The sequence below is a fragment of the Mytilus californianus genome, unplaced genomic scaffold (genome assembly GCF_021869535.1).
Source record: "Mytilus californianus isolate M0D057914Y unplaced genomic scaffold, xbMytCali1.0.p SCAF_9, whole genome shotgun sequence".
Classification (NCBI taxonomy): Eukaryota; Metazoa; Mollusca; class Bivalvia; order Mytilida; family Mytilidae; genus Mytilus; species Mytilus californianus.
Genome location: NW_026262745.1, coordinates 80,861,224 through 80,878,958, shown reverse-complemented (window position 1 = coordinate 80,878,958; position 17,735 = coordinate 80,861,224). Strand labels below are relative to the sequence as shown.

At 36.7% G+C, this 17,735-nt stretch overlaps 1 protein-coding gene across 3 annotated transcripts in view; it reads right to left on the bottom strand.

Moving 5' to 3' along the window:
* Positions 1–17,735, bottom strand: part of LOC127716501 (uncharacterized) — a 295,020-nt gene that overhangs the window by 82,287 nt on the left and 194,998 nt on the right. The window contains exon 1 of one of the 3 annotated variants that reach the window (XM_052222739.1): positions 4,236–4,363. The exons of the other annotated variants lie outside the window; for them this stretch is intronic. The gene's annotated coding sequence lies outside the window, so the exon portion shown is untranslated. Of the gene's footprint in view, positions 1–4,235; positions 4,364–17,735 lie in introns of those variants that run through there. 3 annotated transcript variants of the gene reach the window in all.

The following is a 17,735-nucleotide window of genomic DNA, read 5'->3' as shown; positions in this document are numbered from 1 at the left end:
TTATTGACCAATGAACCATGAAAATGAGGTCAAGGTCATATATACCTGCCAGACAGACATATAAACATTACAATCATTCCATACAACAAACATAGTTGACATATTGCTTATAGTTAAAGAAAAACAGACCAAAACACAAAAAATTAACATTGAGCAATGCGTGAAAATGAGGTCAAGGTCAAATAAAACCTGCCAGACTGACATGTACATCATAAAATATTTCCATACATTAAATATTGATGCCCTATTGCATACAGTATTAGAAAAATAGACCAAAACACAAAAACTTAACTTTACAATCATTGAGGCGAGCTCGATTGGCGGTCTGGGCAAAGTTCGTTTGATTCCAATCTTGACTATCTACACCTTACAATCATTCCATACACCATATATAGTAGACCTATTGATTATAGTATCTGAGATGTGAACTTGACCACAAAAAACTTAACCTTGTTCACTGATCCATTAAATGAGGTCGAGGTCAAGTGAAAACTGTCTGACAAACATGAGTACTGTGCAAGGTATGCACATACCAAATATAGTTATCCTATTACTCATAATAAGAGAAAAATTAACATTACAAAAAATCTTAACTTTTTTTTCAAGCAGTCACTGAACCATGAAAATGAGGTCAAGGACAAAGGATATAAGACAGACGGAAACTTCATAACATAAGGCATCTCTATATACAAGGTATGAAGCATCCAGGTCTTCTACCCTCTGAAATATTAAGCTTTTAAGTAGTTATTTAACGCCGCCCCTACCGTCTGATCACTATCCTTATGTCAAGCTTTCTTCAACAAAAGTCACAGGCTCGACAAAAACTTAACATTGACCAATGAACCATGAAAATAAGGTCATGGTCAGATAAAACTTGCCAGACTGATATGTACCCCTAACAATCATTCTATACACGACATAAAGTTGACCTACTGCTTATAGTATCTGAGAAACAGAACTTATCATGTAACTTTACCTTGATTACTGATCTAGTAAAATTAACGAGGTCCAGGTCAGGTGAACCCTATCTGAAAGACATGTAGACATTGCAAGGAACCCATATACCAAATATAGTTTTCCAGTGAGAAATTCACATGACAAATCAAAGTGCTTGTGGGCACTGAAGGGTGAAGACTGCTTTCATTTTGCAATTTTGTGAATTTTTAAATAAAACATTGAATTGTATTTTGCTAGAAAAATAAAAAAATTGAGTTGGAGTTATCTTCCTTTGTTCATTGTAGTTGAACCTATCTTAAAAACAGATACATACACCATGCTAAATACTTTTGTATTTTTAATAAAAAATTGTTTTCTTGACAAGTATGGTAATTCAAATACACATCTAAAAGGGGCTAAAAAAGGGATAAGAAAAAAAATGTCCACCTGGCTCAAATACTTTTTGGAAGCCCTGATTTAAATCTAATCATCACATAAAGAAACATATCATAACATTGGTTTTCTGTAATTACCAAAAGAAAACAAACAGCATCTATCAAATATGGTAAAATCTTTGATGTGATCCGTAAAAATTTGTTTACAAAATGGCTGTCGTCGTCTGTTTCATTTTCTGAAATCAAGTGACCAATAGAAGTCAATGAATCCAATAGAATTTGACTGGCCATAACGTGAAGTTGCCCGTGTTGTAATTTTTTGGTTTCTGGAGTATTTTTGGGTGTATCTTGTATGAGTATGTTGTAGTAAACAATACTGGATTTAATACAACGAGAAGTGAGGAGTAAATCTTTGGGAAGCTAGTCATTCGTACCTTGACCATTTTGTACCTTTGCCATTTCGTACTCAAAACTACAGTTTCATACCCAACACTTACCATTTCATTCTCATGATCAAAACCATTATGACCATATGGACAAACTGCATATACTATTTCGAACCTCATAGATAAATAAATGTTTACTATTCGTATCATATATTTGTAAATCGTTGAAATTTTGCACCAACATCGGTATTGGAGATTTTGTAAAACAAAAATTTATAATTCAAACCAAATTTAGTGGTCCAATTGCTAATAGTACCTGAGAAACAGATCAAACCACAAAATCATAACATTGACCAATGAACCATGAAAATGAGGTCAAGCCAAGGTTGTATGTCAGAACCCTGCCAGACAGACATGTACACCTTACAATCATTCCATACACCAATTAAATAAAGTTGACCCATTGCTTATACATGTAATATCTGATAAACTGACATTACTGCTGTGTGTTTGTTTATTCATTGGCTAGAGGTAATGGGGGAGGGTTGAGATCTCACTAAAACTGTTTAAGCCCCCACATTTTTGCGGTAACAAGACATTTCGGCACCCAAGTCCGAAGACATTTCGGCATACATTTTGGACATTTCCGGATCTGGACATGGGACCAAGACAATTCGGCACCTAATTTTTTTAAATATATATATTAGGAAAAATAAAAGAATTGTTACAGTAATATTATAATCCGTAGATAAAATATGCAATACAAAATTTGAAATCATCATTTAATTAAATCCTACATGTCCTAAATGATTGTGTATGAATAGTAAAACATCATTTAATTAAATCATAATTGATTGTTAGATATGACGGTGTTTGAATAAACATCATTTAATTAAATCATAATTAATTATAGTTATGCATTAATCAGTATTTTATGTATAAATCTGATAATTTCTCAATAGAGACAAATGAGAGATCAAAAGTGTATAGCTTGTGTTTCAGCTTGTGTTCTCGTTTGATCCTTACATCTGTAAAGACAACACAATACCTGAAAACTATATTTTATTGTTTTAATATTAAAAGCCGTAAACATAAAAGCGTGTGCAAGCCATAATGAGTAAAAACCCAGAAGTATATATAAAGGTCAACACTTTTTAATATCCTTTTCTTACACAATGTCAGACGACAGTTGTACAAAATGCATACAGTGCCACAATGTTGTCCGCCCAAGACAGGAAGCTTTACAATTTGGTGGCTGTCAAAAGTGGCAAAATAGAACATGCATCACTGGTAAGTGGCTTTTAGATATTTTTAATTATTATATAAATTGTTATAAAACAGGTAGCCCCTATTCTCCTTTCATACTTTTCATTTCCATACAGGAGCCAATTCCGATAGAGCTAGTAGCATTTGTACATAAGGGAGTAAAGGGAATTTTTTCATCATTGCAAAATTAACAGTAATATTAGAAATCCCCTTATAAATGCAATTAAATTATTTGTTGTATTGTTATAAATGTCTTGTATGTCGGTTTAAAGCTCATTAGAGCTTATGTTGTCTTTGTTTGTATACAGTTTCTATAAAATAAATGTTCATGTATCAGGAAAAAGAATACACAAAAATAAGACAGCTACCCAAATGACTAAGCTGCAATACAGTCTTCACAAATAAACAACAAAAAGAATAAACCACTTCGTAAGATACTTTTTCGAAGATACCATATACAATATTGACAATAATGTCATAAATAGTGCAGGAATTAAATTGGTAACTTGTAAAAACAGTGGAACATAATCGCTATATTAACACTAAACTTGTAAATTGAGTTCATACCCACATACATATATCAGTGCCAGGTAACTTTAATGTTTGGTTCACTATATTTTGATCAAGGATAAAATAATTGATTTTATCATTATAAAGTGCCGATTTGTCTAGGTGCCGATTTGTCAGGGTGCTGAAGTGTCTTTCTCTGGTGCTGATTTGTCAGGATGCCTATTTGTCTGGGGACCGGTACAGCAAGTCAGGAAGCTGTGGCCTTTGTTAGTCTTGACTGTTTTTTTTTATTTTGGTGCATTTATATGTTTCGGAGTTTTAGTGTGATGTCCATTTTCACTGAACTAGTTTACATTTTTGTTTAGGGGCCAGCTGAAGACCGCCTCCGGGTGCGGGATTTTCTAGCTGTGTTGAAGACCCATTGGTGGCCTTGGGCTGTTTTCTGCACTTTGGTCGGGTTGTTGTCTCTTTTTCTTTGATACATTCCCTATTTCCATTCTCAATCATATATAAATATTCCATTAGCATATGAAATGGCAACATATAAATTTTCCAAGAGGTACGAAATGGCATACATAAGAATATTCCATGAGGTACGAAATGGCATACATATAAATATTCCACGAGGTACGATTATTAATATTATGGTCAGGGTACAAAATTCAAATAGTTTTTGCCATAGGACCTGGTAAAACCAAAGCTTATAATTTTCTTTAGTCCATCATTTTGCTATATTTCTTACGTAAGAAATTAAACTACAATATCAACAAATGGATCAATAGTTTCCCTGTTACACAATCTCTCAACGTCAAGTTGCAGGTCAAATTTTGGGGAATGTAAGTGTGAGGGAAAGATGTCAATGAAAAGTTCGTAAATTGTAAGTTCTGTATAAGCCTCGTTTCTGAGGAGCACCATCATGAGCTATGGTGAGGTCCTATGGTAGGACATTTTGCACACTGCATCGAAACAGACTGATGCGCATGTAAATACATGCATATGTGGTTTATAGAGAAAAAGAGTAGAGTGTGCTATTCAATATACAGTGTAGTAAAAACATCCCGGCTGGACGATGGTTTAGTTCGTCTTTTGTAGACGGTATAACTATAAGCAAAGACATATAATACATATGTATTATATGTCTCTGGTATACGTAAACTATATGTTATATAAATTTCCGTTTTAACGATATAAAATATCCGGTATGGTCACCGACTTCAAGTCGTTTTTGGTATCATAGGCGTAGCATGCCGCCAAAAAAAATGGTACGGTTTCGGCAAATTAGACAAAAGGGACACGAAGTGTCCCTCCAGCCTCGCATAGCGAGGCTGCATTACGGCAGGGGGTATGGGGCCGCTTAAGGCCCCCAGAAGCTCTGGGGTTAATAGCGTTATAATCCTGCATTCTAGGTGTTTCCTGGCACTAAAAATTATTTTTGAAAAGCAGCATTTTTTACTCGACAACTTGAAAAAAATAAAATATGAATGTCTGTGTCAATCACTTGCGGGTTTTGTAGTTTGTTTTCCATTTTTGTGTAATTTACATAACAAGATCGATGAATGAGAACAACACTGTCATACCTGTTACCTATTCTGTAAGTTCCGCCTCTGTCAGGCGCACCACCAACCGGTGTAACTTGGGACTTGCTATATACAGGGGCTCAATCACACCTTAACTACATGATTTATATCGGGATTTCAACGTTAACTTTATATTTTATTTTGGGATTTCAACGTTAACTTTATATTACCAGGTATATACAATTAATGACAAAAAATGGGTAATTAAATATATACTTTAAAACGTGTATGTACATGACTCCTCTACTAGCTATCCATACTTCTGCTTGTATAGTTCACAAAAGTTCTCCAAATGGAATTGTTCACAATTTAACGGTTTCAAAATTATTGTCACTTGTATAATTCTAGGTTATTTGAAGTAGCAAAGCTCTTCTCTGATGCAATCTATAGCAATAACCTCTAGATATGCATTCAATTATAGAGATGGTGGATTCGTCTAGGAATTCAAAGGATGAACAGTCAATAATAACTTTGAGTTGCAAATCATCAGATGATAATATTTCATTATACACTCCTACATCAACACTGTCATATAACTTTACTAGCATAATATTTAGGAAATGCTCCTGTATGTCTCTCAATTTTTCACAACATAAAAGGAAATGTTTAATGTCCTCGCTTCCTTTGCCACATAATTTACATGCTGAATTAGTTCCACCAGATCTGTCGAACTTAGCTCTGTCATGTTGTAAGGTGTATGTTCCACGCATGATTTTTGCTTTTATACAGGCCATAGTTGAAGTAAAAGGCTCTGTTCCACAGCTATCCCAGACATTATGGGTTTTTCCTTGAGTGATATTATTGACATTTAAAAACTTTAGAGATGACTTAGATTTTACTTCTGTTTTTAGTAGATCCATCCAATATGAGGAGATTGTTTTTCTTACAATATTTTTCCACTCAATTTTTCCAGGTGGCACATTAATAAGATCATGTGGTGATGGTAAGCCATACTGTTCGGTTAAATCAACAATTTTCACAAACCAACTATTTGAATCACGCGGCATTACAGCCAATTGTCTGATAGCAACTTCACGCTCGACAGAACCATGGTTTCTGATGATGTTTCCGAAAAAATTCAGCATACGCTTATGCAGTTCAGCCTCAACAGGAATTTGACCGAGAAGTAAGTAAACAGCAGAAGTAGCAGTGCGCTCTGGCAGATGCTGAATTTGCTTTAGAAGTTTGGTATAGTATACGGAGAGTAATTTCATATCAGAAACGGAAAGTCTTATAGAGTCTAAGCCATACAAAAGTCTGGGTAGCACATAAATTTTCACCAGGTGCATCGAAACTTTAGGGTTAAGTCCATTCAATCCATGGAGCCCAGCTCCCATGAAGGCATACACCGTCTTTCTAGCTGTCTGAATTCTACTAGGTACACAATCCTTCACACCATATTTAGAATTATACCTCGCCACTTCACCACAAATCATTGCGCAAAGTTCATGCTTTATAAGAGATTTCTGTCAGTTTATTTGTTATAGAATCTTAGTATTTAAAAAAAATTAAAACAACAGTGCGGCAAGCAACTATTGAGCTATAGTGAATAGAAAAGTGAATGGAAATGGGGAATGTGTCAAAACAATACGGGAATCCTCACACACTGGGGTAGGCTGCAGCCGACCAAGAAACAACGATGTAAGTTGGTTCAGAGGAATGCACTCCATTCCAGACTCCATAACACACAAAAGAACAAAAATTGAAAACAATACAAGAAAAACAAAGGCCAGAGGTTCCTAACTTGGGACAGGCGCAAAATTGCGGTAGGGTTAACATGTTTTAATGTGAATTTTCAAGACAACCACTTAAGCCGACACTAGGGGGGTCGTCTTGACCTTGTAGGATATGATTTTTGAAAATCATGCAGCGACTGTCAAGATGAAGAACTAAAATAAAGCACTGTGTTTCTTGAAAATTTGTATCTTGTCTATATGTATTGTGTACGTTTTTGTCATGTGCACATTTACTCGAAAGCTTGTCGCAATTATCGTGATTTTTTGGACAGCTGGTGTCTTGCAAGAATGACCGGCTTACCCTTCCGGAGCACCTGAGGTCGCCCATTTTTTTTTCGGGGTCCGTGTTTCTTATTTCTTTTTAGTTCTTAATGTTGAATGGTATTGTTTGTCTTTGTGTGTCTTATTTGTTACCTGGTTTGTCTTTTGTCCATTGATGGCGATTCTTTTTTGGATAGCGCTTCGGTTGTCGACTCTTCTTTTTACTCCATTGCACCTTTTTAACAGTTTGGTGGCTTTTTATTTCCCTGATTGAAAACTTTATTACATAATAAATCAGATTTCAGATTTCAAAGGACTATAATCATTTTTACCGGTAGTGGTTGGGGGAGCTCCCAATCTCTGATTTTACTTCGATGAAAAATGCTAAAATCACCCTTGCAAAAAGGAAAACTTTTCTTCATGTTAGAATAATAAGGAATGTTATTCCGCTTGTCTATTTTTATATTAAGTTTACATTTTTTCCCTATCCAAAACAAACCTTGATACCCCAAAAAAACTGATTGGTAAAAAATGATGAACCACTAATCAGTACAAGTATCATGTTGTGACTTCTGGGAAATATTATACTATCAAGATACATGTAGCTTGCTTTTAAGGGCACATCTATACTTCACCAGCGACGGTATCGCGATTTTTCGCCGGACACTGAATCGCTTTATTAAAATCAATATTTAAATGACCAGAATAGTGATAATTATAAATACAATGCACTTTCTACTGAAATTCTACACCATTCCTACAGTTTTTCTAAATTATTGTAATGATCAATGGGAAGAGTAAATCGACGGTCTTGCGAAAAGTGCCTCCCGGTGAAGTATAGATTTTTTTCAACATGTGAAATAATGGTGATTTATGCTCGGGGTTTATGCATATGTTACGGAAGGGCACAGTGCAGAAAGGGGTAGGAAGGGGTCTTATCCCCAAATCCCGAATTAAAAAACATAAAATGCCGAAATCCCGAACGAAACCAATCCCGAATTCATCAAAAGAAAAACTGCTGGCTTCTTCGACCGTGAAAATGTTTCTAAGTTGAAGCGTTAAACTTAAAGAACTAGCAACATTTGTGGAGATTGGCCCAATTAACAGGCGATTGTTGTTGGCTATTGCATTCTTCAGATTATCCATCATGGCATTTCAGTTTATTCAGTCTGTGTCAGATTAGAACATGAACCAATGACAACACCAAACATTATTCGCAACAGCATCCAGAACCGTGAATAGCACGATTCTGATTAATTAATAATTAATTGCTAATCAATAAACCGATTACGGTACTGCTGTTACGTACGTTGACGTTCTAATTAAAATATAGATCTCGGATTTCGTTATACTACGTTATACTACATAGATAGAACCACTAATTCGGGCACGGTCACAAAGAACGTACAAATTTAAAACAAAATAGTTCCTACGCATAGGTGTAAATATAAAACTATGTAGAATATATTTTAGTTATCAAGATATCAAATGAAAGGTGAAGGACTAGTGATCCTCGTAGAACACATATTGACTGATAGTTCTGAATAATACAAAGATGTATAAATGAATTCTAAAATTAAGGGCATATTTTGCCTGTTTCTCAGATATGAAGTACCTGGTTTGGTGTATTCAAAGTTCCGGAAACCAGTACGGTCTGATGTATAAATAACGGTATATTGATCCCCCTAAAAGATTTGGAAGTGAAAAATAGAATTTAACGTGGATATGAATGGGGGAAAAGAATAGGTGGTATGCCTGTCCCAAGTCAGGAGCCCATACTGAACTATTAGTTCGGTCAAGAAAGACAACTCGTACTCAAAAAAGGGAGGTAACTCAATTTTCTTATAAAGGGAAACGAGTTTATCAGTATTTCCGACTGGAGCATGTTGATTTTTGCACGCCAACTTGTGTACATAAATAATTAAATATCGGATCACAACAGGTTTTGAATGTTTGATGATCGATATCCACGTTTAATTCCAATAGTATAACAATTTGTAATCTTAATAAGAAACCGAGTTTAGAATCAAATTAGAATTATTACGGTTTATATATAATAATTTCAATTAGTTTTTATTATACGAGATGCGTATCTATTGTAAAAAATTCTTTCTTAATCTTTGAACATTTTTCTAAACATGCAAACTCTGTTATGAAAAATAGAAGTATTTGATTTTATAAGACAAAAAAAAAAAAAAAACAAAGAAAAGAAAAAAAAAGAAATCTGCCCACCTAACTGAATATTGAATTTTGCCATGTCTGGTTGAATGACTATATATATTTTGATTCTCATACAGACAATGCATAACATCGGTACAGAGAAAAATTATAAACTCATATTAACTCAATTTAACTATTAACGAACTTAGTGAAATGTTTGCTTCTTTTTTCATCTTTGAACTGCAAGATGGCGAAATGCATCTAAGAAATCTAACAAATTTTGCAAGTTTAAAATTGAGAACGATTTAAAACAAAATTGATTTCACTTCTTCAATACATGTGGTATACATAACTTTGGCCACTAATAATAAATAAAAAGTATTATGTAATCAAATTTGGTTAAATATCTATTTCAAGTTTATGATCTTTTATATGTAAAGGTAGTAAGGTAAACATAAATAAACAGAATTAACACCTTTATGTTATTGCTTCGAAAACGATGATGTCCTACTGATTTTATGGCCATCATACTCATACTTATATTCCTTAGTTTTAAGAAGACACATTTAACCAATTAATTGTATGGTGTGTTATAACTTTGGATATCAAAATAAAGGTAAATACAGAAAAGCGGCTTTGGACGCATCAAAATCATTAAGTGATATTGTCAATGTTAGACATGAATCCCAAAGTTTTTCATTTGGAAAAGTTTTTTTTCTAATTTCATTTTACATTTTAGCAGATATAATAAGTACAAGTTGATTCGAAAGACTGTGTCATGACTAAACAATTGCAGAGATTGTTTAAACACTCTTTTTTTTATTTAGGCTAAATTCCTTTATTATAGAAGATAAGCGGAACTTAACCTTTTTTCGCTTATATTTCAATATCTCAACATCTCGGGTAACTTTTCCCGTTTGTGCATCCAGATAGTACCACCGTGTCCTATAACTATTTTCTTGATTTAAAACACTCAGTATGTCCACATTCTATGACAAACACTAGCTCGTGGTCTTTATTCAATACCGTTTGAATTCAACTCTTTTTCTAACCTTCAGCGCACCCATCGCACATTCTTTGAAAGATCATGTTAAGCGTGATAGAACAGTTTAGTGTTGTTATTGATTTATTCAGTCGGTTGTCCATTGAATTAATACAAGCTTTCCATGAAGGGTTGAGACATAAAAAAGAATGAACAATTTTAGTGTGAATGCACCTTGAAATACAAATAAGAAATTTTTTACATTCTACTGCAAAGTTTTCGGCATCTTAAGGTGCAAAAGATTAATTTTATATCATGCGCGGATATGATTGACGGATTTGCTTGGCGTCGAGTGACAAATAGTTCATGCATATTCGGAACGAGAACAAATCAACAATAATTCAATAAGTGGAACGACTAGGAAGAACACGATGAAGAACAGAAATTTCGAATGCAACTCGAAAATAAATTTTTTGCCATCAAACCCCTGAAAGAGTTGTTGCAAGGGTATATATATATGCTAACGTAAAGGAGATGTGGCATCGGACGTGGCTGCGTGTTTATACATTCAGCACAATGAAGCGAATAGATATAAGAAGATGTGGTATGAGTGCCAATGAGACAACTCTATATCCAAGTCAAAATTTGTAAAATGAAAAATTATAGGTCAAAGTACGGCCTTCAACACGGGGCCTTGGCTTACACCGAACAGCAATCTATAAAGAATACCCATTTACTGCCAGATGGAAGAAGTCCATAGATTGCCATATTTGTTATACTCCATTGCTTGGGATAACTTTTATACTGGATATGATAAATTAACTAGCCACACACTCGCACAAAAGTCTAGTCCATGCAAAATCATGATTTGTAGAATATTTGTCATACAATAATGGAAATTTCCAATGTACTTTAAATCAATAGCTTTAAACATTAGCTTGGTTAAAAAAAGGGACATGTCGGTGAAAAGAGAACCATAATTATTTCTGATGGGATTGCATATGGTCTCAGTTGAAAATAAAACGTCAACCTAACATAATAATAAATTAAAAAACATTTGGTCAATAAAAAAAAATCAAACATCATATCAGTTTCACAGTTTCAACATTTTTGTCGAATTAAGAGTTTTTTTTAAATATGATTTGTCCGTTCCTAAAGCAAGACATTTGTTTTTACTATGGCATCTTAAAAAAGATGGACTTATATAAGTCTACTTTGTGTTTAAGTTAATAATGAGGAATACGTGTGTGTATCTTTCATTTGACACAGTAGATGTAAACCTCCATGCATGCTGCGAGACTTTATGATTTCGGTCGTTGTGTAATCAAGTAACAATCCATTATGCGATTTTTTAGAATTAAAACTTTTCAAAATATGTACTAGACTCAAGCTGGCAGCCACTTTTAGCAGCCAATCAAGATAGCAGCCACTTTTTTCCAGCAGCCAATTTTGATAATATGTCTAAAAACCAAAATACTGTATAAGACTCAAACGTTCCAAATATCTCAAAATCTTAGTTAAATGTAATTTAACAGCGGAATTTGACAATTTCACGGCTTGAAGTCATTCTCAAAGGATTTCAGTCCGTTCTAAATACCAATAATGATAGCAGTCACTTTTTTGTTGGCAGTTGTAAGGAATCGTGTTATATATATAATTCAAACCAATTTGGAATGAATAAACCAGATGCAATGCACGATAGAAAAGTTACATACATGCTTTCCATAAACTCGGCATCCTCAAATATCAAGTATTTTCGCTGAAATCATTTTTAATATTTATTTTTGTACATATGAAATGAAAACATTTTGATATACTTGTAATGGTCATCTATATTTTAATGTGAACAAGTATTTTCACAAAACTCCTGCGTGGACTATTTTGTACGGCATGCATCATTACCAACTCATTGAATTAAAACTGAAACTTTCCTTGTCAAATGTGCCAGTACAAATAATTGACATATAACTAAAACTGTGGGTAAACGGACCCGGATCCCAGAAAAATATTTAAGCGGGGAATAACCTAGGTCAACACCTTTAAAATGAACTAGGTCTGGTTCGGAACTTTGCCGTAGGGAGTTGCCGAGGAGTACCGAAAGCATGTGTAGTAAATACGAAAAGTACGTATAGGGACAACTTTGAACCCCTGTGGTGGCCAGACGTATTTTTTTCTATAACAACAACTTTGAAAATCTACAAATACCGAATGGGCCTAACTCCCAAAAAAACCTTCCAGTGGGCCCTTCCCTAAGTTATTACTTTTCATTTGAGCCATGTCCGGTAGCGAACTTTGCCGTACGAAGCTGGCGAGGCTTACCGAAAGAGTGTAAGGTGGAGACGTATTTTTTTTCTATAACAACAACTTTGAAAATCTACAAATACCGAATGGGCCTAACTCCCAAAAAAACCTTCAAGTGGTGCCTTCCCTAAGTTATTACCTTTCATTTCAGCCATGTCCGGTAGCGAACTTTGCCGTACGAAGCTGACGAGGCTTACCGAAAGAGTGTAAGGTGGAGACGTATTTTTTTCTATAACAACAACTTTGAAAATCTACAAATACCGAATGGGCCTAACTCCCAAAAAAACCTTCCAGTGGGGCCTTTCCTAAGTTATTACCTTTCATTTGAGCCATGTCCGGTAGCGAACTTTGCCGTACGAAGCTGGCGAGACTTACCGAAAGAGTGTAAGGTGGAGACGTATTTTTTTCTATAACAACAACTTTGAAAATCTACAAATACCGAATGGGCCTAACTCCCAAAAAAACCTTCCAGTAGGCCCTTCCCTAAGTTATTACTTTTCATTTGAGCCATGTCCGGTAGCGAACTTTGCCGTACGAAGCTGGCGAGGCTTACCGAAAGAGTGTAAGGTGGAGACGTATTTTTTTTCTATAACAACAACTTTGAAAATCTACAAATACCGAATGGGCCTAACTCCCAAAAAAACCTTCAAGTGGTGCCTTCCCTAAGTTATTACCTTTCATTTCAGCCATGTCCGGTAGCGAACTTTGCCGTACGAAGCTGGCGAGGCTTACCGAAAGAGTGTAAGGTGGAGACGTATTTTTTTCTATAACAACAACTTTGAAAATCTACAAATACCGAATGGGCCTAACTCCCTAAAAAACCTTCCAGTGGGGCCTTTCCTAAGTTATTACCTTTCATTTGAGCCATGTCCGGTAGCGAACTTTGCCGTACGAAGCTGGCGAGACTTACCGAAAGAGTGTAAGGTGGAGACGTATTTTTTTCTATAACAACAACTTTGAAAATCTACAAATACCGAATGGGCCTAACTCCCAAAAAAACCTTCCAGTGGGCCCTTCCCTAAGTTATTACTTTTCATTTGAGCCATGTCCGGTAGCGAACTTTGCCGTACGAAGCTGGCGAGGCTTACCGAAAGAGTGTAAGGTGGAGACGTATTTTTTTTCTATAACAACAACTTTGAAAATCTACAAATACCGAATGGGCCTAACTCCCAAAAAAACCTTCAAGTGGTGCCTTCCCTAAGTTATTACCTTTCATTTCAGCCATGTCCGGTAGCGAACTTTGCCGTACGAAGCTGACGAGGCTTACCGAAAGAGTGTAAGGTGGAGACGTATTTTTTTCTATAACAACAACTTTGAAAATCTACAAATACCGAATGGGCCTAACTCCCAAAAAAACCTTCCAGTGGGGCCTTTCCTAAGTTATTACCTTTCATTTGAGCCATGTCCGGTAGCGAACTTTGCCGTACGAAGCTGGCGAGACTTACCGAAAGAGTGTAAGGTGGAGACGTATTTTTTTCTATAACAACAACTTTGAAAATCTACAAATACCGAATGGGCCTAACTCCCAAAAAAACCTTCCAGTAGGCCCTTCCCTAAGTTATTACTTTTCATTTGAGCCATGTCCGGTAGCGAACTTTGCCGTACGAAGCTGGCGAGGCTTACCGAAAGAGTGTAAGGTGGAGACGTATTTTTTTTCTATAACAACAACTTTGAAAATCTACAAATACCGAATGGGCCTAACTCCCAAAAAAACCTTCAAGTGGTGCCTTCCCTAAGTTATTACCTTTCATTTCAGCCATGTCCGGTAGCGAACTTTGCCGTACGAAGCTGGCGAGGCTTACCGAAAGAGTGTAAGGTGGAGACGTATTTTTTTCTATAACAACAACTTTGAAAATCTACAAATACCGAATGGGCCTAACTCCCTAAAAAACCTTCCAGTGGGGCCTTTCCTAAGTTATTACCTTTCATTTGAGCCATGTCCGGTAGCGAACTTTGCCGTACGAAGCTGGCGAGACTTACCGAAAGAGTGTAAGGTGGAGACGTATTTTTTTCTATAACAACAACTTTGAAAATCTACAAATACCGAATGGGCCTAACTCCCAAAAAAACCTTCCAGTGGGCCCTTCCCTAAGTTATTACTTTTCATTTGAGCCATGTCCGGTAGCGAACTTTGCCGTACGAAGCTGGCGAGGCTTACCGAAAGAGTGTAAGGTGGAGACGTATTTTTTTTCTATAACAACAACTTTGAAAATCTACAAATACCGAATGGGCCTAACTCCCAAAAAAACCTTCAAGTGGTGCCTTCCCTAAGTTATTACCTTTCATTTCAGCCATGTCCGGTAGCGAACTTTGCCGTACGAAGCTGACGAGGCTTACCGAAAGAGTGTAAGGTGGAGACGTATTTTTTTCTATAACAACAACTTTGAAAATCTACAAATACCGAATGGGCCTAACTCCCAAAAAAACCTTCCAGTGGGGCCTTTCCTAAGTTATTACCTTTCATTTGAGCCATGTCCGGTAGCGAACTTTGCCGTACGAAGCTGGCGAGACTTACCGAAAGAGTGTAAGGTGGAGACGTATTTTTTTCTATAACAACAACTTTGAAAATCTACAAATACCGAATGGGCCTAACTCCCAAAAAAACCTTCCAGTAGGCCCTTCCCTAAGTTATTACTTTTCATTTGAGCCATGTCCGGTAGCGAACTTTGCCGTACGAAGCTGGCGAGGCTTACCGAAAGAGTGTAAGGTGGAGACGTATTTTTTTTCTATAACAACAACTTTGAAAATCTACAAATACCGAATGGGCCTAACTCCCAAAAAAACCTTCAAGTGGTGCCTTCCCTAAGTTATTACCTTTCATTTCAGCCATGTCCGGTAGCGAACTTTGCCGTACGAAGCTGGCGAGGCTTACCGAAAGAGTGTAAGGTGGAGACGTATTTTTTTCTATAACAACAACTTTGAAAATCTACAAATACCGAATGGGCCTAACTCCCTAAAAAACCTTCCAGTGGGGCCTTTCCTAAGTTATTACCTTTCATTTGAGCCATGTCCGGTAGCGAACTTTGCCGTACGAAGCTGGCGAGACTTACCGAAAGAGTGTAAGGTGGAGACGTATTTTTTTCTATAACAACAACTTTGAAAATCTACAAATACCGAATGGGCCTAACTCCCAAAAAAACCTTCCAGTGGGCCCTTCCCTAAGTTATTACTTTTCATTTGAGCCATGTCCGGTAGCGAACTTTGCCGTACGAAGCTGGCGAGGCTTACCGAAAGAGTGTAAGGTGGAGACGTATTTTTTTTCTATAACAACAACTTTGAAAATCTACAAATACCGAATGGGCCTAACTCCCAAAAAAACCTTCAAGTGGTGCCTTCCCTAAGTTATTACCTTTCATTTCAGCCATGTCCGGTAGCGAACTTTGCCGTACGAAGCTGACGAGGCTTACCGAAAGAGTGTAAGGTGGAGACGTATTTTTTTCTATAACAACAACTTTGAAAATCTACAAATACCGAATGGGCCTAACTCCCAAAAAAACCTTCCAGTGGGGCCTTTCCTAAGTTATTACCTTTCATTTGAGCCATGTCCGGTAGCGAACTTTGCCGTACGAAGCTGGCGAGACTTACCGAAAGAGTGTAAGGTGGAGACGTATTTTTTTCTATAACAACAACTTTGAAAATCTACAAATACCGAATGGGCCTAACTCCCAAAAAAACCTTCCAGTAGGCCCTTCCCTAAGTTATTACTTTTCATTTGAGCCATGTCCGGTAGCGAACTTTGCCGTACGAAGCTGGCGAGGCTTACCGAAAGAGTGTAAGGTGGAGACGTATTTTTTTTCTATAACAACAACTTTGAAAATCTACAAATACCGAATGGGCCTAACTCCCAAAAAAACCTTCAAGTGGTGCCTTTCCTAAGTTATTACCTTTCATTTCAGCCATGTCCGGTAGCGAACTTTGCCGTACGAAGCTGGCGAGGCTTACCGAAAGAGTGTAAGGTGGAGACGTATTTTTTTCTATAACAACAACTTTGAAAATCTACAAATACCGAATGGGCCTAACTCCCTAAAAAACCTTCCAGTGGGGCCTTTCCTAAGTTATTACCTTTCATTTGAGCCATGTCCGGTAGCGAACTTTGCCGTACGAAGCTGGCGAGACTTACCGAAAGAGTGTAAGGTGGAGACGTATTTTTTTCTATAACAACAACTTTGAAAATCTACAAATACCGAATGGGCCTAACTCCCAAAAAAACCTTCCAGTGGGCCCTTCCCTAAGTTATTACTTTTCATTTGAGCCATGTCCGGTAGCGAACTTTGCCGTACGAAGCTGGCGAGGCTTACCGAAAGAGTGTAAGGTGGAGACGTATTTTTTTTCTATAACAACAACTTTGAAAATCTACAAATACCGAATGGGCCTAACTCCCAAAAAAACCTTCAAGTGGTGCCTTCCCTAAGTTATTACCTTTCATTTCAGCCATGTCCGGTAGCGAACTTTGCCGTACGAAGCTGACGAGGCTTACCGAAAGAGTGTAAGGTGGAGACGTATTTTTTTCTATAACAACAACTTTGAAAATCTACAAATACCGAATGGGCCTAACTCCCAAAAAAACCTTCCAGTGGGGCCTTTCCTAAGTTATTACCTTTCATTTGAGCCATGTCCGGTAGCGAACTTTGCCGTACGAAGCTGGCGAGACTTACCGAAAGAGTGTAAGGTGGAGACGTATTTTTTTCTATAACAACAACTTTGAAAATCTACAAATACCGAATGGGCCTAACTCCCAAAAAAACCTTCCAGTAGGCCCTTCCCTAAGTTATTACTTTTCATTTGAGCCATGTCCGGTAGCGAACTTTGCCGTACGAAGCTGGCGAGGCTTACCGAAAGAGTGTAAGGTGGAGACGTATTTTTTTTCTATAACAACAACTTTGAAAATCTACAAATACCGAATGGGCCTAACTCCCAAAAAAACCTTCAAGTGGTGCCTTCCCTAAGTTATTACCTTTCATTTCAGCCATGTCCGGTAGCGAACTTTGCCGTACGAAGCTGGCGAGGCTTACCGAAAGAGTGTAAGGTGGAGACGTATTTTTTTCTATAACAACAACTTTGAAAATCTACAAATACCGAATGGGCCTAACTCCCTAAAAAACCTTCCAGTGGGGCCTTTCCTAAGTTATTACCTTTCATTTGAGCCATGTCCGGTAGCGAACTTTGCCGTACGAAGCTGGCGAGACTTACCGAAAGAGTGTAAGGTGGAGACGTATTTTTTTCTA